The sequence below is a fragment of the Diabrotica virgifera genome, chromosome 2, assembly GCF_917563875.1.
Source record: "Diabrotica virgifera virgifera chromosome 2, PGI_DIABVI_V3a".
Taxonomy (NCBI): Eukaryota; Metazoa; Arthropoda; class Insecta; order Coleoptera; family Chrysomelidae; genus Diabrotica; species Diabrotica virgifera.
Window position 1 is genome coordinate 107,553,334 of NC_065444.1, and position 25,872 is coordinate 107,579,205.

The following is a 25,872-nucleotide window of genomic DNA, read 5'->3' on the forward strand; positions in this document are numbered from 1 at the left end:
TTCATGAGATCAATAAAATCTATCACTTCCATTGACCGGTGGCGGTGGAATATCATTGTTTTAGAGCCTAATCTACAAATGAAATTTCGCTTTTGAGTTTTGGCAACAATAATGAGGCATTCGAAATATGCCTAAAAAACGATGGTCTAAACTCTCATATTACGAACAATCTCACGTCACGGGAAATACTTTCACGAAGATGGCATATTGAGTGGAATTTGTAGCTGAAGATGTGAAGTTTCGAAAACCCTACTTGTGCAATCGAAAAGAAGTGCAGCTTTAAATATTTTGCTGCCTTTTCTAAAGAGGTGTTACCCAGGAGCGGCAATAACTTTTTTCTAAAATATCATTGACATTGATATTAGAATATGTATATAATATTATTAAATTAATGAAAGAAAGTGTATATTTATTTATAAAAGGTGATTTGAATTTTTGACTCCGATGGAAGTCTTGCGCACCTGAGCTAAGAATAATTTATATCTACTGTATGGCTGACTGGCTCCGATCGGCACAAGGCAAATTTTTTTAGAAAAATAATTATTTACTATTATAGAAGTTTATTTATTCTATAAAATACAGAAATTTGAGTCACATATTATAAACAATTTCAAAGCATTCTTATATTCTTCAACACAAAATCCAGGTTGATCAGGACACTTTTCGCAGTGATATATAGATGCCTCACAAGTCAATTCTCCCTAAAAATGACTTATTGAAGTTTAACACACATTATTATATATAATAATATTATTATTTCCTTGTTTGTATTTATGAATATGTTACCCATATTATGATAGATAAAGACGGTTTATTTGTTTTTAAGAATTACATACTTATATTTCTGCAACTACATTCAGAAACATCTTAGTAAGTATCTCATTTTAAACACTTATTGACTTACATCGATTGGCTTCTGAGGCATCGATATGTTGTCGTCCACGATTTTTAATTTTGTTTTCGGAGCATATTTTGCAATGCTTTCTCTTTGTTTATGTCTTATTGACTATACAAATTTTTGAAATACTAGTAGTATGGTATAGTTAGACCCAAACCCAGACATCCAAAGTGAAAGTTATCCTTTAACACCAAATTGTTCTATATGGTCCACATAATGTTCAGAAAAAGGTCACACCATTTTGAGCGTCGGGTTTGGGGGGGAGAAATCTGCAAATTCGTAGTTTTTTACGTTTTTCGTCAATATTTCTAAGACTAAGCGGTTTAGCATGAACAACCCTCTACACAAAATTGTTCTACATTAAATTTGAAATAAAAAAGGCCCTATGTATAACCCTTCTAAAATGAACGGTTCCAAAGTTACGGAGGTAGTATAGTATAATTGGTCCAAAAAAGGCCTAACCCAGACATCCAAAGTAAAAGTTTTTCTTCAACACCAAATTGTTCTATATGGTCCACATATTGTTCAGTAAAAAGTTACACCATTTTGTGCGTTCGGTTTGGGGTGGGAGATGGGGGAGAAGTCGGTAAATTAGTAGTTTTTTTACGTTTTTCGTCAATATTTCTAAAACTATGCTTTAGAGTAAGGAATGTTCCATAGAAAAATGTTCTACATAAAATTTAAAACAAAAAAGGTTCTATAAATAATTGTTATAAAATCAACTCAAAATGGTGTGACTTTTTTCTGAACATTATGTGGACCATATAGAACAATTTGGTGTTGGAGGATAACTTTCACTTTGGATGTCTGGGTTTTTGGGGTAGTTATATCATAAATATTGCCCAAAAAAATATAAAAAGTATCGAAAACCTCGACTTTTCACCCTCCGTAACTCTGGAACCGTTGATTTTATAACAATTATGTATAGAACATTTTTTGTTTTAAATTTCATGTAGAACATTTTTGTATATAACATTGTTTACGCTAAAGCATAGTTTTAGAAATATTGACGAAAAACGTAAAAAAAACTACTAATTTACCGGCTTCTCTCCCAGCTCCCTCCCAAACCGGACGCTCAAAATGGTGTAACTTTTTACTGAACAATATGTGGACCATATAGAACATTTTGGTGTTGGAGGAAAACTTTTACTTTGGATGTTTGGGTTAGGCCTTTTTTTTGGACCAGTTATACTATACTACCTCCGTAACTTTGGAACCATTCATTTTAGAAAGATTATGCATAGGGCCTTTTTTATTTCAAATTTAATGTAGAACAATTTTGTATAGAGGATTGTTTATGCTAAACCGCATAGTTTTAGAAATATTGGCGAAAAACTTAAAAAACTACGAATTTACCAATTTCTCCCCCCTATCCCCCCCACCCCAAACCCGACGCTCAAAATGGTATGACTTTTTTGTGGACATTGTGTGGACCATATAGAACAATTTGGTGTTGAAGGATAACTTTCACTTTGGATGTCTGGGTTACCTATGCTATCTTTTGGATCAACTATACTATACTATAGGTAGGTAACCTGGAGGACAGTTTTTGTGGATTTTTAAATACAAGTTTCTGTTTTTTACACTTTAAAGGACTCTGCATACTTTTCGCCATTTTGAATAACGAAACTATCACAGCAAAGAACGGGTAAAAATTTTTAACACTTCAAGTCCTCACTCACACCCTGACAATCATTAACTACAGTAACGTAGGAGTCGTACTCGTACTAAGTAAAATATACCATCGTCATAAAAATCAACGGGTTACTGTCCTCGATCGGAGTCATGCGCAGCGAAGGTGTTAAAGATAAAAAGACCGACCAAAGAACCAGTGGCGCACCCAGAATTTTCCTCTAGGGGGGGTTGGCTTGGGCGGGGTTCGGGCAAATAATAAATAATCCCTGAGAAAAAATCCCCACAAATTATCCCTGGACCAAAATCCACAGACAAAAAATCTCCGGACAAATAATCCCCACAAAAAATCCCGGAAAAATAATCCCCACAAATTTTTTTCGACAAAATATCCCCACAAAAAATCCCCATGAAATATTTGCTACTGAATAGTTCTCTAAAAGTTTTCCCGTGGACGCAATCGACTCTGTTTTTCAGCATCAGTGCATAAGGCAGGCCGCACATCAAAGAAACATGAAACGTAAATTACGTTTCATGGAAATAAAACACTGCTAAACAAATATACGTCCGGTCATTTATGAAACTCTCCGAAAATAAAAATGTGTCATGAGCATGAATCACACTCGTTTCATTGGTAGGCGGATTTTGAGATTTGTTTAGCAGTGTTTTATTTTCATGAAACATGTTTCACGTTTCATGTTTCATGTTTTTCGTTTCATGTTTCTTTGGTGTGCGGCTTGCCTTAAGAAATGGTCATGAAACCGCTTTTTGGTACGACAATAATGATTAGTAATTACGATTAAGCATGAATTATTGTAATTTCTAATTCCAATTACATGCCGAAAACTTCAAATTTTACATGACAAACGAGTGTGAGTTTTTTCAAAAATTGTGGAAGATATGGGGAATCCTCTAAGTCTGTGGGAATCATCTTGTAATTATTCGCTTAAATCTTTTGCTCACTCTGTCTTGAATAGCTAAGTTCAAAACATTGCCTATTACCTGTGTGAATCCGTGAAAAATTTTTGCGCTATTAAGAATGTTTAGCTTTGTTATGAAAACGCAGAACACAGGTTTTTGACATAGCTTTTGAAAGCTTTTGAAGCAGGTTTCTGAAATGTTGTTTGCAGTGAATTGAAACTGATGACTACATATTTTTCGTTATGTTACTAAAAAGATTACTACCATACGCCGAAGAAATAGTTGCTGACTACCAGTGTGATTTTAGGCCCGGAAGATCGATTGTTGATCAAATATTTACCATTAGACAAATGCTTGAAAGGATTGGGGGTATAATTAACACGTGCATCAGATTTTTATAGATTTCAAACAGGCTTATGATTTAATTAATCATCCTACACTATGGAATAGAGCTTTTCATTCACAGTCATTTGATTCGAGCTTCTGTCTTGTGTCGTATAATCCGTGTATATTAATATTATACACAGATTATACAACATATGACAGAAGCTCGAAACAAATAACAATCGATGAAAGGCCCTATACAATGGTCGAGCTGGGCGTACCCAAAAAACTAACTGCGGTAACGCAAATGTGTGTAAGTAACTTCTTTGCACACGAGCACACGTATTAGAAGAGGTGGGGAAATATCAAATGCTTTCTGCGTAAATTCTGGACTGAGACAGGGAGATCGGTTGTCCTCATTGTTATTTAACCTGGCCTTAGAATATGCCATGCTAAAAATTTATCCAAAAATCAAACCAGACATAGCTGCTCGGGGAGAGGCCAGATGGGAGAAAGTCTGTAGGATGGCCTAGAAAAAGGTGCAGTCAGAGAAGATCTGGAGAAAATGGGAGTGAGACAATGGTAAATAGTGGCACATGGAAGCCAATAGTAAACCACTCGCAAGGACACTCGAAGAGTTATAACGCCATTGATGATGATAATAACTAAATATTTTTGACGTTAAATTTACAAAAAGTAACAGGTTTTTTGCATTACAGTCAAGATTATCGTTTTCAGGACCAGCAGTTCTCTCTCATCACGAATAGGCAATATTTTGAACATAGTTCTTCAAAGCAGAGTAAGTAAAAGATTTAAGCGAATAATTACAACATGGTTCCCATAGCCTTAGAGCATTCCCATATCCTCCACGACTTTTGAAAAAACTCACACTCGTTTGTCATGTAAAATTTGAAGTTTAGGGCAAGGAATTGAAATTCGAAATCTGGTAATCGAAATTACAATGCTTAATCTTAATTGCTAATCATTATTTGCGTGCCAAAAAGCGGTTTCATGGCGATTGCTATAGCTCTCACGCACTGAGGCTGAAAAACATTTGAGTCGATTGCATTCACGGGAAAATTTTTAGAGATCTATTTGGCAGCAAATATTTCTTGGTGGATTTTTTGTCCGGGATTTTTTTGTGGGGATATTTTGTCCAAAAAAAATTGCGGGGATTATTTGTCCGGGGATTATTTGTCCTAGCTTCGCTTGGGCACCGAAATTTTTTTCTATTGTTTCTGAAAGACAAGTTATTACATTTTCCTACTAGTCTTTATAATTTTTATATGCCCTGGGGGGGGGGTTAACCCCAAAACCCCCTGGGTGCGCCACTGCAAAGAACCGACCATATAAGTCAAAAAACAATACTTTGGAGTATGTAAATTTTTAAAGTTCTTTCAAACAAAAATAATGGAAAAGAACAGACGTTAGCATTTAAAACAAAACAGAGAATTGGGAAGTCCTATTAGAAGATGTGTGACAAACTAATACACAACGAGTGAATAGCAATAATCACAAATATACCCAACAACATAATATAGGTACAAGTCTGGAGAAATACCAACAGAATGGCTGAAGTCTGAGTTTATGACACTTCCAAGAAACCAGGAGCCAAACAATGCAAAGAATGCCTACGATAAGCCTGATGAGTCATCTTTTAAAATTGTTCTTAAAGATAATCAATTAGAGAATGTACAAGCTATATGGAGGTCACATTTCCCCCAACCAGTTCGGGTTCATAAATGCTAATGGTACGAGAGAGGCTTTGTTCTCAATACAAGTCTTATTCCTGAGATGCAGAGACGTTAATTTCGACATATAGATACGCATGTCTTGTTGATTACGAGAAAGCGTTTGATCGAGTACAGCACGCCAAGATGATGCAATCCTCGAACTACAACTACCTCGAAACCATAATAAATGAAGAATTGACAAACAACCAAGAGATAAGCACGCGCAACGGAAAAGCCAGATCTACTTTCAACTATATAAGGACCTTCTTCAAGACCACAACTTCTCTCTTGGTGTAAAAGTAATAATCTGTTCTTCTATGTCTTTTTTATGAATCGTGGACCTTAAAAGAAGATATGTGCAGAAAATTGAAAAGTACTTGAAATGTGGCTTAAGAATCAGAGAATTCTTAAAATCCCGTGGACTGACCGACAAATAAGAAGGTCCTCAGAAGAATGAAGAAGAACCGAGAGGTACTGACAACCATAAAAACCCGAAAATTAGAATACTTTGGACATATTATGCGAAATGAATCCAGACATGCCGTCCTACAAGCCATCCTGCAAGGAAAAATATTTGGAAAGCGAGGTCCAGGAAGAAGAAGAACATCCTGTTTAGAAAACCTCAGAAGCTGGTTCAACTCAACATCTGTGCAGCTTTTCCGCGTGCTGCAGATAAGATAAAGATTGCCATGATGATCGCCAACATTCGTCACGGATAGGCACATCAAGAAGAAGAATTAGGAGATAAAATATTTTTCTTCTCTGGAGAAAATTGAAAACCCGTGTAAACGAAAATAACACTGACAACATGATCCGTCCCATCCTGATCATACAAACGATGCCCTCGCGAACACCAGTAACTATTTTCATACTCAAGAACACCAAATTGTTTGAGCATTAAAAGTGAGCAGGGATATCAAGAGTTGCTTTAATATAATTTAGAAGGTGAGGTTCCTCTAGCCTCAGAAATACTTGATTATGACAATAGTTCAATGGAACCCATAATATTCGATGAACCATGGTAATATTAAAGACAGTGTTAAAGACAGACATGGAACAGCATGAAACAAGTACTTTGTCAATAGAAAGAATTTCAGTTTCAGATATCAGTGAATTTAATAAACACTAGATATCGACACAAACAGAAGAGATAAGTCAGATATCAGTTCTACCTAAATCACCGGAAAATTCAGACAATCCATGTAAAGAAAAAGTACCTATCGAAAAAAATGCCAGAATGTAAAGTACAACATCATCAATCTGTTGAGTAGGTCACGCTTTACACCCATACCAAAAAAAGATAAAGTGCAAAGATCAAGTTCTTACTGTGCCACATCTGTACAATGCCTAGAATATTTTAAAGCAAAAGACAAAGACTGAGGAAGAAAGAAAAAATACAGAAGCAGGTAGAAAGAGAGGTGTGTAAAGGGGTAGTGAAGCACAATACATGATGTCGTATCCTGTTGGCATCACTTAGCCTTTCCTACTCAATTCCTATCTTCACCTCCAAGCTGGTACACACCGGTAACCTGAGCAACCCCACTGGAGATTGGGTAACCAACCCCAGTGGAAGGTGGGGTCAGGGCTGACGAAGAAGGGAGTCCTGGTCCTCCGATGAATAGGGGGTTGGGCTGAAGGTTAACTACCTCCTCCTAGAAAAACTACGAGTTATGAACGTGAAAGGAAGAAAAGCCGGACTGATCAAACGACGACGACTGTGCGAGAAAAAGGAACACGATTTGAGGGTTGCGACATGGAATATTCGAACCTTGTATAGATTGGGAGCTCTCCAAAATCTCTTAAATGAACTAAATAGATACAAAATAGACATAACTGACATACAAGAAATGAGGTGGATTGGAAACAATATAATGGAAAAAAGAAGCCATACGATTTTCTACAGCTGCGATCTTAAAGATCACGTCTTGGGCACTGGATTCATAGTAAACAAGAGAGTAAAACATACTATAAGAGATTTCAGAGCCATTAGTGCCAGAATGTGCATTTTAAGAGTAAAAGAACGTTTCTTTAATTACAGTCTAATTAATGCGCATGCCCCGACAGAAGAAAAAGAAGATGAAATTAAAGAAGAGTTTTATGATGAACTAGAGTCCGCATATCAGTCATGCCCAAAAAATGATATAAAAATAATCTATGGAGACCTAAACGCCAAAGTTGGAAGAGAACAGCAATTCCAACCCACAATAGGCAGGCACAGTCTCCATGAGCAATCAAATGACAATGGCAATAGGTTAATAAACCTAGCAAGATCACTTAACATGGTGATTGCCAGCACATACTTCGCTCGCAAAGATATACACAAAGGTACCTGGAAATACCCAGATGGACTGACAGTAAATATGATAGATCATGTTACTGTAGACTCGAGACACCAATCGAATATAATAAACGTCCGCACCAGAAGAGGGGCAAATGCGGATTCTGATCACTATCTGGTCGAAAGTAGGGTAAGGGCTAGAATTTCAAACATCAAAAAGGAAAGAGGCTCTGAACATGAACGATGTAAGGTAGAAGGAAGAAACAAATAAAAATAAAGAATATAAAGAAAAGATAAGCATCACACTAGAAAACAGACTAAAACATGAAAACCCAAATAAGGAGTGGGAAGAGTGCAGAGAAATCATAAAAGAGACAGCTAAAGAAGTATTAGGCATAGAAGGTAAAGAAAGAAGAACAAGAACGAATGACTGGTTTGACGAAGATTGTCAGATTATAACAGACAGAAAAAACGGAGCATATTTACTGATGCAACAGGGACACAGAACCCGACATGCAGAGGAAGCAGAGGCGTGCGGTCCATGGAAGCGGGGGAAGCGCCGCTTCCCTGTTTATTCGTCGATATAAGAAAATATATTATTAATTAATATTTAATAATAAAATTTCTTTCTCTAATCCAAATAATCTACATATTACCTAGCCAATAGGCATTGAAAAATATTAAAAATTATTCGCGTACGAACGAACTCAATATGCACACAATTCAAGTATTTGGTCCACTACTGGCAGAAGCGCATCTCAAAATCGCCGCTTGTCATGCAGTTGTCCCTTTTAAAATTGGTCAGGGTTCAATGACCGCAGCCACTAGTCGCGCGAATTTTGGTATGCCATGGAAGCGCTCGTCGTATCGCCTTCCCGAAAGTGAGATGCTCCGACTGTTACTGCTGCTAAGGGGTGCTTAGGTATTACATACATTCGCTTAAAGAATATTTCGATTTAAATTTTTTGCAGAGATATTTCCTTTTACTGATCTTTTATTTGACATTTTACAGAAATCAAATGGTATTGCATTTTGTATAAGACAAATTGATGACTTTATTAATACGATAATTAAAAAAACGAGAGCAGTTTAAAAATATTTGGGATAAAACGGAACATATGGGGTTTGAACATGAAAGAAAAATAATGAAGATTGATAATTTCGGAGACAGAGAGACAGAGAAAACAGAGGAAACAAAGAGACCTTTTCAAAGAGAAATTTTAACGATTTAAAATTTGTAGAATTATATATAATCTTAACATTTCTAATTATAATACATCAAAAATTTCCCACAGAGGAATTTATGTCATTACGATTAAATAATGAAAATTTTTTGATATCCCAGCTTTGCATTCTCAGTTAAGTAAGTATCATTTATGAAACAACTGACATGAATGATAAAGCGATACCCAGAAATCTGGGATTTCTTTATAATTACTGGTTTAAACAAGTCGCTGTGTGAAGTGGTCAAGTTGTGTGAATTAGTACTAATAACTATCCCAGCCACAAGTACATCAGTTGAACGAAGTTTTGCAGTATTAAGATGCATTAAAAGTTTCAAATTAATAGTTTAAAAGAAATTCAACAAGCGAAGACAGACTTTGAAAGTTAGCCCTATTATCCATTAAAAAAGACTGCATTCAACAATTATCAGAAGTTGATAGGAGAATAGACCTCGAGTATAAATAAGTGTCATTTTAGTGAAAGTTGTGTGTTGTGGAAAATGCCTCGGAGTATATTTTTTTTAAATAGGATTCTTCTTTAGAAAACCAAGCCCGGCGCGAGGACTCAAGGCCCGAGCTAGCAATACAGATCAATGATAGGTCACTAGTCACTAGAAATAGCGGGAATAGAGTGCCTCACGCATTCACGCGTCACGGATTTAATGTGTGAGTCCTTGTACGCAGGACGTCTCACATAATTAAGTACTTTGCTGATAGAGAGCCCCTGTGCATCAGAGTGTTATCAGGTGGAAAATTGCTAGACCCTCGACTCTTAAGAAAATATTTTTATATCCTTATTGAATCGCTTCCCCTTTCGAAAAAGTCACCGCACGCCACTGAGAGGGAGAATATAAACAACTGCGCAAAGAAGAAAAGAAAACTCACCGAAGAAAAAAGAGAGAATATATGAACAAAGAACTTCAAGAACTGCAAGAACTAAGTAAATCAACAGAGACAAGAAAATTTTATCAGAAACTGAACAAAATCAGAAGACTTCAAACCGAGAACAACGATGTGTAGAGATAAGGAAAGTAATATATTGACAGAACAGCAAGAGATACTAAGAAGATGGACAGAACATTTTACGGAAAAGCTTGAAGGAGATGGGAGTGAGACGAACCCTGATATACCATTAGACTAGCAGACAACAGAGAAAAGAGTCCACCAACAATAGCCGAGATTAGAACAGCAGTAGACAAATTAAAGGACAATAAATCACCGGGATCGGATCAAGTAGCATCAGAATAACTGAAGGAAGGAGGAGACGTGCTACAGAAAACAATATATGAATTGATAACAAAGATATGGTCAAATAAACAGCTACCAGCGGAGTGGAATAGCGGTATTATTGTACCATTACATAAAAAAGGAAATCAGTTAGAATGTGGAAACTACCGCGGAATCACGCTGCTGAATGCAGCATACAAAATAATGTCCAACGTCATTTATGAAAGACTTAGACCACACGCTGAAAAAATAGTTGGCAAATACCAAACTGGCTTCTGTAGACAGAAGTCAACAATAGACCAGATATTTGTTCTGCGACAGATCCTCGAAAAAAAAACAAGTGAATATAACATCGACACACATCATCTCTTCATAGACTTCGAAAGCACATATGACAATATAAACCGAGAATTCTTAATAAAAGCACTGAAAGAATTTAATATACCAACACAACTAATAGAACTATATCGATAAAAGAATCTCTAAAAGTAGAAAGTAAAATCCGGATACAAAACGAACTAACGGAAACAATAGATGTGAAAAAGGGACTACGCCAGGGAGACGCTCTATCATGCATCTTGTTCAACATCGTACTCGAGAAAATAATGAGGGACACAACAGTCAACACTCGAGGAACAATCATTAATAAAAGCGTGCAAATACTAGCATTTGCAGATGATGTGGACATAATCGCAAGATCAAGAAGAGAAATGATAGAGGCATTGCTAGCCACCTTTGAAAGAAAAATCTTGCGACACATATATAAGGACACAAAAGAAAACGGAATTTGGCGAAGAAGGTACAACTTTGAACTATACAAAATATACCAGGATCCGGATATCATAACATTCATTAAAATAGGACGGCTGCGTTGGATGGGACATGTAGAAAGAATGGAAGAAATCGAAATACCAAACAAAATATTCAAACAGATGCCAGTAGGAAAAAGAACAAGAGGAAGACCGAAGCTGAGATATTTAAAACAAATAGAAAATGATATAATAACCTTAAAAGTAAAAAACTGGAGAAAAAAAGCACGAAACAGATCAGAATGGAGAAGAATCCTAGAACAGGCCAAGACCCAGAAAGGGTTGTCGAGCCAGTGATGGTGATGAGGTAGAAAGAGAAAATGATAGATACAAATAAAAAGTCAAAGAAAGGAAAAGTTGCTGATGCTGAAATATCAAAGGAAGATGATAAAAAATTATCTCAAAGCAGTTGAACGACCTTAAAAATGAGGCATCACTCAACCCCACTTTTCATTAAAGATTTTGGGGGTAGTGAGCATAGATATATTAACGATAGATCAGGCTAGTTATATGCCGCTGATTGCATCAGGGTGTAACGCCAATATCAAGTACAGTCGTCTAGCTATCTTTGTCTGTCGTACGAGTGTGAGCGTATCTACCAAGAGGTGGGAGTAATGGAACGACACAGAGGCAGCGGCCATCATATGCTAGAGAGAGAAAGCTAACCGCCAGTAGAGAGAGATAGATAGACCACCGACCCGAACTGCTCCGCGTTACGCTATTTTTCGGACCTTGCCTAACCTACGTGTATCTATGGTGCGCCCCGTTACAGGGTTGATGTAATTGAGTTGATAACTGGTCTACAAATAGTCGAGGAAATGAAGCATTTTGGCTCGAAATTTTTTCGTCCAACATGGATTTACTTGAAATTTTCACAGAAGGTAGGGAATAGTCCAAGAATCATTTTCTATATCATGCCGCTGTACGCTAAAACCTTGGGGGTGGTTGCCGCCCCATCTCGGGGGCGGGAATTTTTTATTACATTTTAACCATGTAAATCGATGTAAAAGGTAATTCTAAGAAATAAATGTTTTTACATTTTCTTCGTAAAACTAATATTTTTCGAGTTATCCGCGCTTGAAAGTAACAGTTTTTCGATGAAAAAATTGACTTTTTTAAAGAGTTTTTTAAGAATACATCGAAAAATATGCATTTCATCAAAAAAACTGTAGATGTCAAAATTGTATCTTTTAGTAACACAAACCAAATTCTTTTTCTGTAATATCTTTAAGACTAATACAAACCGAGATACGGCATGTTGAAAGTTAGCTTTTTTCGTCAAATGCACAATTTGAAATATTCAAAGTAAAATAACGGAAAAACTTTGCATTTTTCGAGGAAAACTTAAATAATCTTTTTTCAAGTATATAGTTAGGCCTTTCAACAAATAATAATGGAAAGTTTCTAGCCTAAAAAGCAAGCGACTTATGATCAAAAAAATGTCGGTACCTGTTTTTCTCTATGAAAAAATCAGTGAAAACAACCCCCTAACTACCCTCCTAATTAAAAATTGGTCTTCTCCTTTCTGTAATTCCTTTTATATTTGCATTATCAATACACCCAAGAAGTTTGACCTATTTAAAAGGCCTAATTTTAGAAAAATTGGAGTTTAAAGAAAAATTAATTTTTTGGAATTTCCCATTTTTCACCTTTTACTTCAAAATATCTCCGAAAATACTGGAGATACTAAAAAAATGATGGACTACTAAATTGTAGCTTTTTTAATAACTAAAATTCCCTTGTGCATAGATTTTCATTATAGTGAACAGTTAGCGAGATATAGCTGTTTAAAACCTCTATTTACGAGCAAACACCTCCTTATTCGAGCCTTTTAAACCCACCCTAATTAAAAACTAAGGGATCTTACGGAATTTAGATTACACAGTCTTATAACTCTTCAAAAATCCTACAAAGTCATTTTTGAAAAACTTTTTATCGCCAAAAATAAAGGAGCTATGTTTATAAAACGATTTTTTTTTCGAAAAATTCGGATAGTCCGCTTATGGATAATTTTCAATGTATGTATAATACCACAGAACCGGTTCGTATACTGGAAGATGGCTAAAAAACTATTTGTATTTGTATTTGTACATATTTGTAAATTCGTATTTTTGTGTAAATAAATGTTTTTGTAATTATTTAATTCTACTTTTTTTTCTGTATAGATCTATTAAAATATCTAGAGGAGAGTTGGATAAAACGGGATACCTAGCCTAGAGACCCAACTAGTGCTGCTATCAATCAGACAACGACGAAAACTTGTTCTCAGTCGTCATTTTAACATTCTCAGTTCGTTTTACCTCGATGCCATTATTTGATGAAAAGTTGTTGTGTTTAGAATTGTTTGACTTTTTTTGGTACTTTGTACTTTTAAGTGCGTTGTTTTCTACATTATATTGCCTATATATCTAAACATTTAATTCCGGTGACTATTACATTTAATTAAGCACTCATTAACGAATATTCTCATATGTAGTCTATCTAATTTTACTTTCACGTTTAGGAAGGAGCCTAAGGAGTTTGTTTTGAAAAATGTCTGAGTTGGACAAAACGGGACACTTATAAGTTGGATAAAACGGGATACAGTTTTTTAGGTCTTGTTTTATCCACCTATTCATTTGTTGGCCTATTAATGTTTTAAATGGCAATAAAGCGTGTTCTCATACTGCAGAAAGAACAACATATTTTTATGTGACTTTTGTTCTGATATATGTATCTAGTCCTAAATTAAAGGTCTTATTTCCCATTTTGCAATAAAACAAATAAAAGGCCTATTTTCAAGTTTCTGACTACTGAAGATATTTTTTCTTCAAAGGTAAATTTTGCTTTGCAGTCTTATATCTACTTAAATATACTTTTTAGATAATTTTATGCAAAAAATTAAATATTGTGAACCTATCCCGTTTTATCCAACCGTGTTATGCTAAAACGGGATGTGCAGGGCTTTAATAAATATTTTTTTTATTATTTTTCAGTCATTAAAAATAGCTAAAAATATGTTTTTTGTGTGCTTCAATAAATGTTATACCTATAAAAAATAATAATATGATAATTTCTTTAACATTTTTTCCGTAATAAAAATAAACAAGAATGGTATCCCGTTTTGTCCAACTCTCCCCTACTTATAAAAACTGTAATGTTATCAAGGGTGGTTTTTAAGGGTTGAAATATTATGATATTATATCCTAAAGTATAAAACAATCATTATTTAACCAATCAAAATCAAATTTTACCCATATTAAAGTTTACAATGTTTTCATATAATTTTTGACAATAGAGGGTAGTTTACACCCCTAAAAATAATCAATGCCCTTAAGCATGACATAAATATAAAGTACAGGGTAAGATGATCCTAATCCCAAATTTTTATGTAAATCGATGCAAGCCGAAATTATTATTTTAGGATAAGTAAATTTTTTATATACAGTTCCAACAAGGTTGGTTTTAAGGGTTGAAATATTATGATAGTATATCTTAAATCATAAAACAATCATTATGTAACTAATAAGAACCAAATGTTGACAATATTAAAGTTTAAAATGTTATTTTATAATTTTTTACAATTAGGGGTAGTTTTCACCCTTAAAAAACCAAAAGCGTACAACAGCTCAATATAGAAAATGAACTAGAGGGTGTAATGAGCCTAATCCCAAATTTTTGTACAAATCGATACTGGACGAAAAAATTGCGAGGTTTTGCCATTTTTTCAGCTTCATTTCCTCGACTAAAAATATCCCCTTCACAAATCAATTTGACGTGTTTTTGCATATTTTCAGATTTTCTATAGGGACCAAATTATAAAGCGTGGCACCTTTTCAAATTGACAAACTGTATACTTATTATAGATGAAATGTTAGAATTTTTGGATTACAGTACAACCTGCCATATCCGGACCTGTCATATCCGGACCTCCTCATATCCGGACGGTTCTGCCGTCCGGATCTACCGAGAAAGGCAGTCCTGCTGTTGGACAACGCACCCTCTCATCCCGACCTAAAAGAACTAAAAGATGGCGAAATAATGTATTATAGAATCTATAAAACGTGTCTATCGACGAAAGTTATTGACGGCGTTGATTACTGGAATGTATGAAGGAGAAAACGCTTCAGAGACTATAAAATAAGTTCACAGAAGTGGTTTTGATATCCGGATTTTTTCATATCCGGATCGGTCTGTCGCCATATTGATCCGGATATCGCAGATTTTACTGTAATTATTAAATAAATTTTTTTAGATACCTATAATTATTAGGCTTATATGCAGTACGTATTTATTGTTTTTATTTTCTTTCTTTATACTTAGGTAGTTATTAGTTATTAATTTCATACTGCCGAAAATAGATACAAAAGCCTGCTGAAAATACGCAGACTTCCGTTTTTCGTTTGCAAATGATTACTGCATACGTACATATTAACAATAAATATTAATTCATTACGAATTTCTCAAAATAGAATGTTGTGTATTTACTAACGTAGTAGCGGATATATTTACTTCGTTAAGCAACATCCTTAAGGTGGAGATATGGACTTTTATTAAGGTTGAACAAACCTCTAGATATTTTTTAAATACATATGTACACTACTCCGATAAATTAACGCACCATCTTAAAATTGGAACATTTTTTATGTCTTGAATTTTTTAAACCTGTTGCCCGGTATGAGTGATTTTTATTAACCGCTTTTATTTAGTTCAATAGTTTGCGTCAAATCTTTAGACGTTTGACTGCCTTTTCTCCAATGCAAATGAATGAAAATTTGCAGACATATGCATTCGCGGGAACAATACACGAATATCTAGTCAATAATTTTTTTTATGTTTATTAATTGTTTAAATAAAAAAACGATTTTAATGGAAAATGCTTAATTTCTCTTGTTTTTTACAATGTAAAAACTTGAAACTTTTACGGATTGTATCTAATGATATGAACTATACATAACTTCACTTTTTACCTTAAATGTTTACGTTATGAGACTAAGTTTTCACTCTAATGGCATATAAAGCAACATAATGTTACTCTACATCCCACCAGACTGAAAACAATGGGAACCTTCTCTGGTTACACCTCCGAGGCTTCTACAATTTGCAAGCCATACGGATGCTGAGACTAAGGAATATGAGGGAATTTTACAATTTATAATTCACGTACCATCTGCTCAGCGCGGTAAAGTTCCAACGAGAATGGTTCCCTTCGTACTCCTATCAGAGTAAACATGTAAACCAAAAATGAATAACCATTTTCAATTTCGTTGCAACTCGAAAATACAGCCGCATCATATTCTAGTCCAATCAGAGAGTGCAGCAAGCACCTCTACCGGTTTCGAAACTTATTAGTCTCTCATCAGGAGGCACATATGCTGCTCTCCCCGATCCAACCAAAACAGACCCCGGCCGGCGTGCAGTTACGGATCGCAACGAACGAAATGGCATAGATGCCCTAGCGGTAACTGCTATCAAAAGACTAAGTTTTCACTCTAATGACATATAAAGCAACATAATGTTACTCTACATCCCACCAGACTGAAAACAATGGGAATCTTCTCTGGTTACACCTCCGAGGCTTCTACAATTTGCAAGCCATACGGGTGAAAAACTTAGTCTTTTGATAGCATATGTGCCTCCTGACTAGAATATGATGCGGCTGTATTTTCGAGTTGCAACGAAATTGAAAGTGGTTATTCATTTTTGGTTTACGTTATGCTTCATAAATAAACAAAGTTTCAAATTTTTTGTCCATTCCGACTACTTTTCATGTTAGTACATCATATGTTTTATACATATTTTAATAAACATGACGACATATTTTAATGTTTGAAAAGTGTAAGACTAAAAAGTAAAAAATAAAAAAATATGAAAAAAAAATTTTAAGAAACGCTTTTCGTTAGTTACGAGTAGGTAACTAAAATTAAGACCGCTTAATATTAGTATTAATATTATTACCGCTGGGGTAGCGGGTAGACTCTCTTTACGATCCCAGTAAAGACAAGTCTGCTTCAGGGATGCGCCCCTGCCCTTGCGTACGCGAGCTCGGCTTTTTCTCCCAATCCTCTTCCGGGAGAGAAGCGGATCCTAGTCCCTATATCCTACCCACCAACCCAAACCTACCCAAATCCTTCCCTCCTCAACCCGCACTGGACCAGCGTGAGGAGATAACGGTCCAAACCTTCAAGTCAATGGATAGCACAAAAAAGAAAAGGCCCCCAGTCCCCAGCACTTCCCAAAGTCTTGATCAAGGCAGCGATCAAACAACAGACGGAAGAGGGGGTGCCAAGAATCCCTGGGCAGGACCCGGCTGCCACAAGATGACAATTTGGCTATATTCTTAGAACGATGAAGAAGAAGTAGAAATATTTTATGATGAAATAAGAACAGCTATAGAAACAAATAAAGCAAACTACGAAATACTATTAGGAGATTTTAATGCTAAATTGGGCAAAAAAGAAGAAGATTATGAACATTTAATTGGCAATTATGGCTACGGGCAAAGAAACGATAGAGGAGAAATGCTTCTCAATTTCATGAATGAACATAACGTGTACTCAATGAACTCCTTTTTCAATAAAAAAACCAAGCAGAAAATGGACATGGATGAGCCCCGATAAAAAGACAAAGAATGAAATAGATTATATCTTAACGAAAAATAGAAACCTAGTAAAAGACGTATCGGTATTAAATCAGTTTGACCTAGGAAGCCACCATGCATAGACTAATAAGAACAAAACTAGTAATAAACAAAAAACTAGAAAGAAAAAGAATACATGAAAAAAGATACAAATGGACATCTGAAGAAATAAAAAATAGTGAATTTAATAAAAAGATAATGCATGCATTAAATCAAGTTAACATGCAACAGATAAACTCCAATGATATTGATGATTTGAATAACCTTATAACCGAAACAGTGAACAAAAGCATTCTGCAACTGAAAAAACCAAAAACGACACACAATGAATTCGATAAAGAAATATTACAACAAATAGAAAAAAGGAAGATCTTAAATAAATCTAACAAAAAGGGAACCGCAGAATATAGAGAACTTAATAGGCAGATTAGAAAAGGAATCAGAAAACAAAAAAGAAAAGAAGAAGAAAAATTAATAACAACAACTATTGAAAAAAATAAGAGTATGAAATGCCTCAGACCGACACTAGGACGACGTCAGATAATATCATTAATGGGAAAAGACGAAAATGAAATTACAACTAGAGAAAACATATACTGAAACGAATAGAAGAATTTTACACGGAACTCTACAGAACACATCAACAAGACGGTGAAATGAGACCAGCACGGAAATTAATAAAAAATGTTGGATCGGAAATAATGCCAAAAGTAACAATTTCAGAGGTAACTACAATATTGGGAGACATGAAGAGAAATAAAGCTGCAGGAGAAGATAGTTTACTACAGATATGATATTAGAAGGAGGTAAGGAACTCATTGCAATTGTAACTAAGCTACTTACTTACTTTCCGTGTCCGGAACACCAACAACTTTAAATTCTGTATTTCCAATGGTTGGCCACATAGATGGCCCTGTCATTTGCTATAATTAAGTCTTGTTCTGTGCAGGTCTCTCTCATCTCTGTGCATGATAGTAGATGCCGGCTGGTCTGAACCGCGCCACAGTCGCAGGTATCGTCCTCCTGGTATCCCCATTTTTTCAGGTTACTAGCACAACGTGAAACGCCGGTTCTTAGTCTGTTTAGCGCTTTCCAAGTCGGATACGGTAAATTGTGTCCAGCAGCCATTTCCTCCGAGGGACGAAAATGTGTCGCGGTAGCTGACGCTTGCCATAGGTCTATTCGGCGCGTCTCTGGCGCTTCGGGGATGGATCTTGATGTTTTCAGGAAGCTTTTCCGAGATCTTAGTCTGCTTGGCTGAGTTTGGTGGTCATATAAGGGGTGTCTTCGGTCCGTCTCCTGCTTTTTCCGTTCTACCTCTGACGTGACCTTCCTCCTGATAGGTGGTGGAGCAATTCCATCAATGGGGTATACCTCTTCGATAGGTGTCGGTTTCAGGCAACCCGATATTATACGGACCGTTTCATTTAGAGCCACGTCGACGTTCTTTGCGTGAGCGGAGTTTGCCCATACTGGTGCTCCAAACTCCGCGGCCGAAAAACATAATGCCAAGGCAGAAGTGCGGAGAGTGTGTGGTTGTGCTCCCCATTTTGTATTAGTTAGCTTGACAGTGGTATCGGTAAGACAGAGTTCTATCCAGACGGACGCCAAGGTATTTTGGCGTCTTGTTGTGTTCCAGCATCTGACCACGCAATTCCACCTCCAGCGACCTTCGGGCATGCTTGTTTCTCAGGTGGAAAGCACATACCTGGGTTTTTGTGGGATTGGGTTTCAGATGGTTTTTATCATAGTATAGAGCTAAGTCTCCCAGGGCATCTGTCAGTTTCACTTCGACTTCATTGAAGGTTCTTCCCTGAGCTGCCACCGCTGTATCATCAGCGTAAATAAATTGCCTTGTTTGTTGGTGTATGGCTTGGTCGTTGGTGTATATGTTGTATAGAATCGGCGCGAGGACACTTCCCTGTGGTAGCCCATTTTTTTGGTCCCTCCACCGACTGTTCTTGGACTGGAGCGTTACGTAGAAGCGTCTATTCTGGAGGAGACATTTCACTAACCTTGTTAGTCGGAAATCCTTTGTAGTTTCGTAGAGTTTTGCGAGTAGCCGTTGATGGTTAACTGTATCATAGGCGGCAGTTAGGTCTATGAACGCTACTCCTGTTATTTCCTTCCGTTCAAAACCATCTTCAATATGTTGGGTGAGATTAAGAATTTGACTGCAGCAGCACTTTCCGGGCCTGAATCCTGCTTGTTCTGGAATAATTTTAGTCTCCACATATTCTGCGATCCGGTTCAGTATCATTCTTTCAAAGGCCTTGAAAAGGTGGCAAAAGAGAGATACAGGTCTAAAACTCTTTGTATCCGCCGGATCCTTCCCTGGTTTTAAGAGGGCTACCACTCTAGCTTTTCTCCAGATTTTGGGGATTTGTAATGTACGGATGCAGCAATTCATCATTTTTACGAGCCACTCTACGGTTTTTAGTCCAAAGTTCTTTATTTGCTCTGTTCGTATGTCGTCCAGGCCAGCCGCTTTATTATCTTTCATTTGATGGATCGCGCCTCTCATCTCCTCTGGACAAAAAGAGGTACCTAGAACATCTCTTTCTTCGTCGATATTCCGTTGAGCTCTCACCTTGTTCTTTCTTGATGTCGTCTTACCGTTCATTAGAAGATGATGGGCTATCTGATCGGGTGTGACGTCTGTCATGTTGACTGCCGGAGCAGCGGGATCGTTGCCAAGATTCCGAATCAGCTTCCAGGCACGTCTGCTGTTTTGTTTCATGTTCAGACTCGTGACCAGCTTGCACCACCTTTCCGTTCTGTTGGCGGATATCGCATGTAACATTTCCTCCCCAGCCTGTATTGTCGCTTCCGAGAAAGGGTCTTCTTCATATAGCTGTTCGTATCTTTTAAGTAGGGGTTTAGATTCCTCATTGAGCCCCGCTATGTACTCAGTTCGACAACCTCTAGGGATAAATTTCCGTGATACTTGCTTTACGATTTCTACAAATTTATCGTATGAATCAGGGCAAGGTTCTAGCTGGGAAACTTCTTGATCCAATGTTTCAGAGAATTTTTCCCATTTTGCTTTAGTAAAGTTGAACCTTCTCTTGAAAGGAACAATTTCGTATCTGATTGCTGATTATTGGTCTGTGCTGTGTCTTTGGGAGGGCGCTTCCAACGATTTTTGTCACCTGGTCTCCAATTCTGTCGCTGACAAATATATTGTCTGGGTTGTAACCTCTGCGCCATCTTCCGCTGTTGAACGACGCAGGCTGCTTTGGATCGTGAATAAGTTTTAGGTTCATGCTTTCAGCCCATTTTTCTAGTTCTTCGCCATTGGAATCTGTTTCGTTGTAACCCCACGCGACACTGTGACAGTTGAAGTCACCCAGTACGAATTTGATTTGCTGTGATTGAAAGTTATTCGGTTCCTCACAAGCAAAGTCAGCGTTTGATGGTTTGTAGATTGACGTTACTGTACAGGAGTTTATCTCCACTGTGAGGATCTCGATGTCATTTTGATCTGTTAGAGATGTGGATGCTACGTCGATATCTGGTCTGACGAAGACTGCGCTATCATATTGGTCGTGTGGTCTCTCCAGTATGAGCTTCATACCCCGAATCCTTGGTCTGCGGCTTGCAGTACCTCTATGGGTTTCTTGAACCAGTAGAACATCGACACCATGTTCTCTGCACATATTAGACAATAGGTCTTCTTTATCTGCTGATAGTCCTTCAATATTAATTGAGGTCGTCATCAAAAATGGCCTTGATAAAGACCGTTTTGATTTTGATTGCATCTGTGTTGTTGGTGCACCGGTGTTGAAAGGATTAGCCGACATTACTCGTTTCCAGGGGACGCCCGATTGTATTCACAAGTGATCACAATCTACGTGGAGGCTCCTTTCATGTCCCCCATAACTAAGCTTATAGACAGTTGTTTACACCAGGGCAAAGTCCCTAAGAGCTGGAACAACTCTAAAGTAATCTTATTACACAAGAAAGGTGATAATCGAAAGTTAGAAAACTACAGGCCCATCAGTCTATTGTCACACCTATTTAAAATACTCACCAAAGTCATAACTACCCGACTAACAAGAAAATTAGATGAATACCAACCATATGAACAGGCAGGTTTTAGAAAAGGCTATTCAACTTCCGATCACCTGTTAACCACAAAAATATTAATAGAAAAATGTAACGAATACAAGTTTCCAGGTTTTATAGCATTTGTAGACTACGAAAAAGCTTTCGACACTATAGAACACACGGCCGTAATAAACGCAATGCAAAATTGTGGAATAGACAGCAGATATATTAACTTAATAAAAGAAACTATGAACCAAGCTACAGCTACATACTACCTAAATGAAAATGAATACTCGAACCCTGTACCATTAAACAGGGGAGTCAAACAGGGAGACACTCTATCACCCAAACTGTTCACCTTAGTTTTGGAGGACGTTTTTTAAAAATCTAAATTGGAAATATAAGGGAATAAACATCAATGGCCGCTATCTCAGTAATCTGCGATTTGCGGATGACATAATCCTGATAGCTACTGACCTACAAGAACTGCAAACCATGCTTTCAGAACTACACACAGAATCTTCTAAAATAGGACTGAAAATGAATTTAAACAAAACAAAAGTCATGCACTCCGAAGAAACGATGACAATAATAAACAACAAAGTTATAGAAAAAGTTGAAGAATATATATACTTAGGACAAAAAATAATACTAAATAGGGAAATTCAAACGGACGAAATAAAAAGAAGAAGAAAGTTAGCATGGGCAGCATTTGGCAAACTGAACTATATACTCAGAAATCAGCAAATTCAACTACATCTTAGATCTAAAGTCTTTGATGCATGCATTATTCCGATATTAACATATGGGGCACAAACATGGACAATCACAAAAAAGAATATGAACATACTCAGAGTCACTCAACACGCGATGGAAAGAGCAATGCTTGGCATATCACTTAAGGACAGAAAAACAAACACATGGATAAGACAGAAAACCAAAGTCACCGATGTGGTACAAAAATCACTAAAATTGAAATGGGAATACGCTGGACATGTAGCTAGGAGCGATCTTAACAAGTGGCACAGAACAATTCTAACCTGGAGACCATACGAACACAAAAGACCCAGAGGCAGACCTCCTATGAGATGGACAGATGATCTGAAACGAACTGCCGGGAAAAATTGGCTACAAGTAGCGTACAACAAAAAACAATGGAAAGGAAGACTTGAACAGGCTTATGTTCAGATATGGACGTGAATGGCTAGACGAAGAAGAAGAAGAAGAACTAAAATTAAAAATATTATAAAAAAATCAACTAAAAAGCAAAAAAAAAAAATTGAAAAAATCTAACACATTCGTTAAAGAAAAGCGTGGGGCGAAAACCGTTTATTCGAGGAAGACTCGCCACGCTGTTCTTTGACGAATGTGTTAGACTTTTCAATTTTTTTTATTTTTTTTGCTTGTTCGTTGATTTTTTTATATTTTCAATTTTAATCACTCGTAACTAAAGAAAAGCGTTTCTTAAAAAATATTTTTTCATATTTTTTTATTTTAATATGTTATAGCCTTATTCCTTAAGAATATCGCTGTAATAATGTTGTTAGACAGGTAAATGTCATTGTATACGGGGTGTAACAATCATACTGTGTTTTGTTCTAAAAGTTCGGAACATTGTGGAATATTCTAGCATATAAAATGTTGAAATTAAAACTCAATTGTAGCCTTAGGCTTCCTTAATATTTTGTTTTTTGATTCATTCGCTTATGTTCGATAGTCAAAGATATATGTACCTACTTTTATATTACAAATGAGATTTGCTATTTGGTCTTGATTAATATCATTCCATATCTCGAGAGCTACTTTTTTTACCTCTTGTAAGGTTCTACGAGGTGGCAAACGCTGTCGTGGTCTTCTGTCAATTATGCCCCACAAATGTTCGATCGGGATTGTAAATATTCGGTTACAGTTGGTGCAACGTGGTCTTGCATTAGCAAACAATTTTTACCAATATACAGGGTGTAACAAAAATACAGGTCATAAATTAAATCACCTATTCTGGGACCAAAAATAGTTCGAATGAACCTAACTTACCTTAGTACAAATATGCACATAAAAAAAGGTACAGCGCTTTGAAGTTACAAAATGAAAATCGATTTTTTCCAATATATCGAAAACTATTAGAGATTTTTTATTGAAAATAAACATGTGGCATTTTTATGGGAGGAATATCTTAAAGAAAAATTATAGTGAAATTTGTGCACCTCACAAAAATGTTATGGGGGTTTTGTTCCCTTAAACCCACCCAAACTTTTGTGTACGTTCCAATTAAATTATTATTGTGATACTATTAGTTAAATTCAATATTTTTAAAACTTTTTTGGTTCTTAGTATTTTTTCGACAAGGCAGTTTTTATCGAGTTGCGGCTTCTTTTCTAATATGTTTACATAGAGATTTTATGGGGGTTTTGTTCCTTTAAACCTCCCAAATGGTTGTGTACGTTCCAATTAAACTATTACTGCGATACCATTAGTTAAACACAGTGTTTTTAAAACTTTTTTGCTTCTTTGTATTTTTTCGATAAGGCACCTTTTATCGAAATGTGGCTTCTTTTTTAATTTGGTTCAAAATATGCCTAAAAATTTAAATCATAAATAAATTTTCCTATTATTATCAAGTCTCCATAATCGTACTTAGCCATATACAAATATGTGGCGGATTTGACAAATATGCAAAATATCTCGATAAATACTGACTTTTCGAAAAAGTACTAAGAGGCAAAGAAGTTTTTAAAGCATTGTGTTTAACTGATGGTACTACAATAATAATTAAATTGAAACTACGTTTGGGATGGTTTAAAGGAACAAAACCTCCATAAAATTTTTATGGAGCGTCTAAATTTCACTATAATTTTTTCTTAAGATACTACTGCCATAAGAATGCCACATGTTCATTTACAATAAAAAATCTCCAATAGTTTTCGATATATTGGAAAAAATCGATTTTCATTTTGTAACTTCAAAGGGCTGTAACTTTTTTTATGTGCACATTTGTACTAAGGTAAGTTAGGTTCAATCGAACTATTTTTGGTCCCAGAATATGTGATTAAATTTATGACCTGTATTTTTGTTACACCCTGTATATGGAGCTGATAGCATGGTAGCTAATAGTCACAGCTTGAGCACACTCATCGCGAGACAAATTCCTTGTAGGGCGTTCCTTTTCCACCAAACAACAACAAAAATTACTGACTTAATTGTTGGAACTTTAAATAATAAATTTACAAATTTTCACTTTTTGACTGTTGACAATTTGACATTTATCAAATTGTCGATTTCTCATAGCTTACATTAGGGTTGTTTAGTAAACTAAGCAGGTAATGTGCTTATGTCGATAAAAAATATGGCTAGTTCTTAAAGTACCTAATTTTTTTTATTATCCTACATAAGCGAATGAATAAAAAAACATCATGTTAAGAAAACCTGATGCTATATTTGAGTATTCATTTCACTAGTTTATAGATGCTAAAATATTCCACACAGTGTTGCAAACTTTGAGAAACAGAGTTTGATTAGTACCTACACCCGGTATACAATGACAATTTACCTGTCTAACAACAATATTAAAGAACTAAATGAGTCACACATTAGAAACTAATCGATATCTTAAAAACATCAGGACACGATGGTAAGAACGTAAGACTGGTTTCAAACTTATATCTCCAACAAAAAGCAACAGTTTGACTCGAAAATGAACCATGAGAAATGATCACAGTCGGTAAAGTAATTAGACAAGGTTGCATAGGTACTGTCACCAGCATTATTTAAGATATACTCTGAAAACATCTTTAAAGAGACTTTAGACGAATCAGAAGATGGTATTGCAGTAAAAATGACAACTTATTGACAATATTAGATATGCAGACGATACAGTATTGCTGGCAGATAGTGCGCAGGGGTCCAAAGGATGATGGATAATGTTGTAGAAACATGTCACAAATACGGCCTAAAATTACATTGCAAGAAGACAAAAATAATGATCGTTAGTAAGAACACCAACATAAAGGCCCAAATTATAATAAACAATACACCGTTAGAAAGAAGTACAGAAAACATGCTATTTGGGCTGCAATATTAAGGATACCTGGAATCATAGCTACGAAATAAAAGCTAGTATTGAAAAATCCAGAAGCTCTCTTAACAGTCGTAAGAAGATTC

The 25,872-nt window shown here is 36.0% G+C and overlaps 1 protein-coding gene across 1 annotated transcript in view; it reads right to left on the reverse strand.

The window, feature by feature from the left end:
• LOC114334689 (uncharacterized) overlaps nt 1-25,872 on the reverse strand; it is a 58,660-nt gene that overhangs the window by 26,356 nt on the left and 6,432 nt on the right. The window lies entirely within an intron of this gene.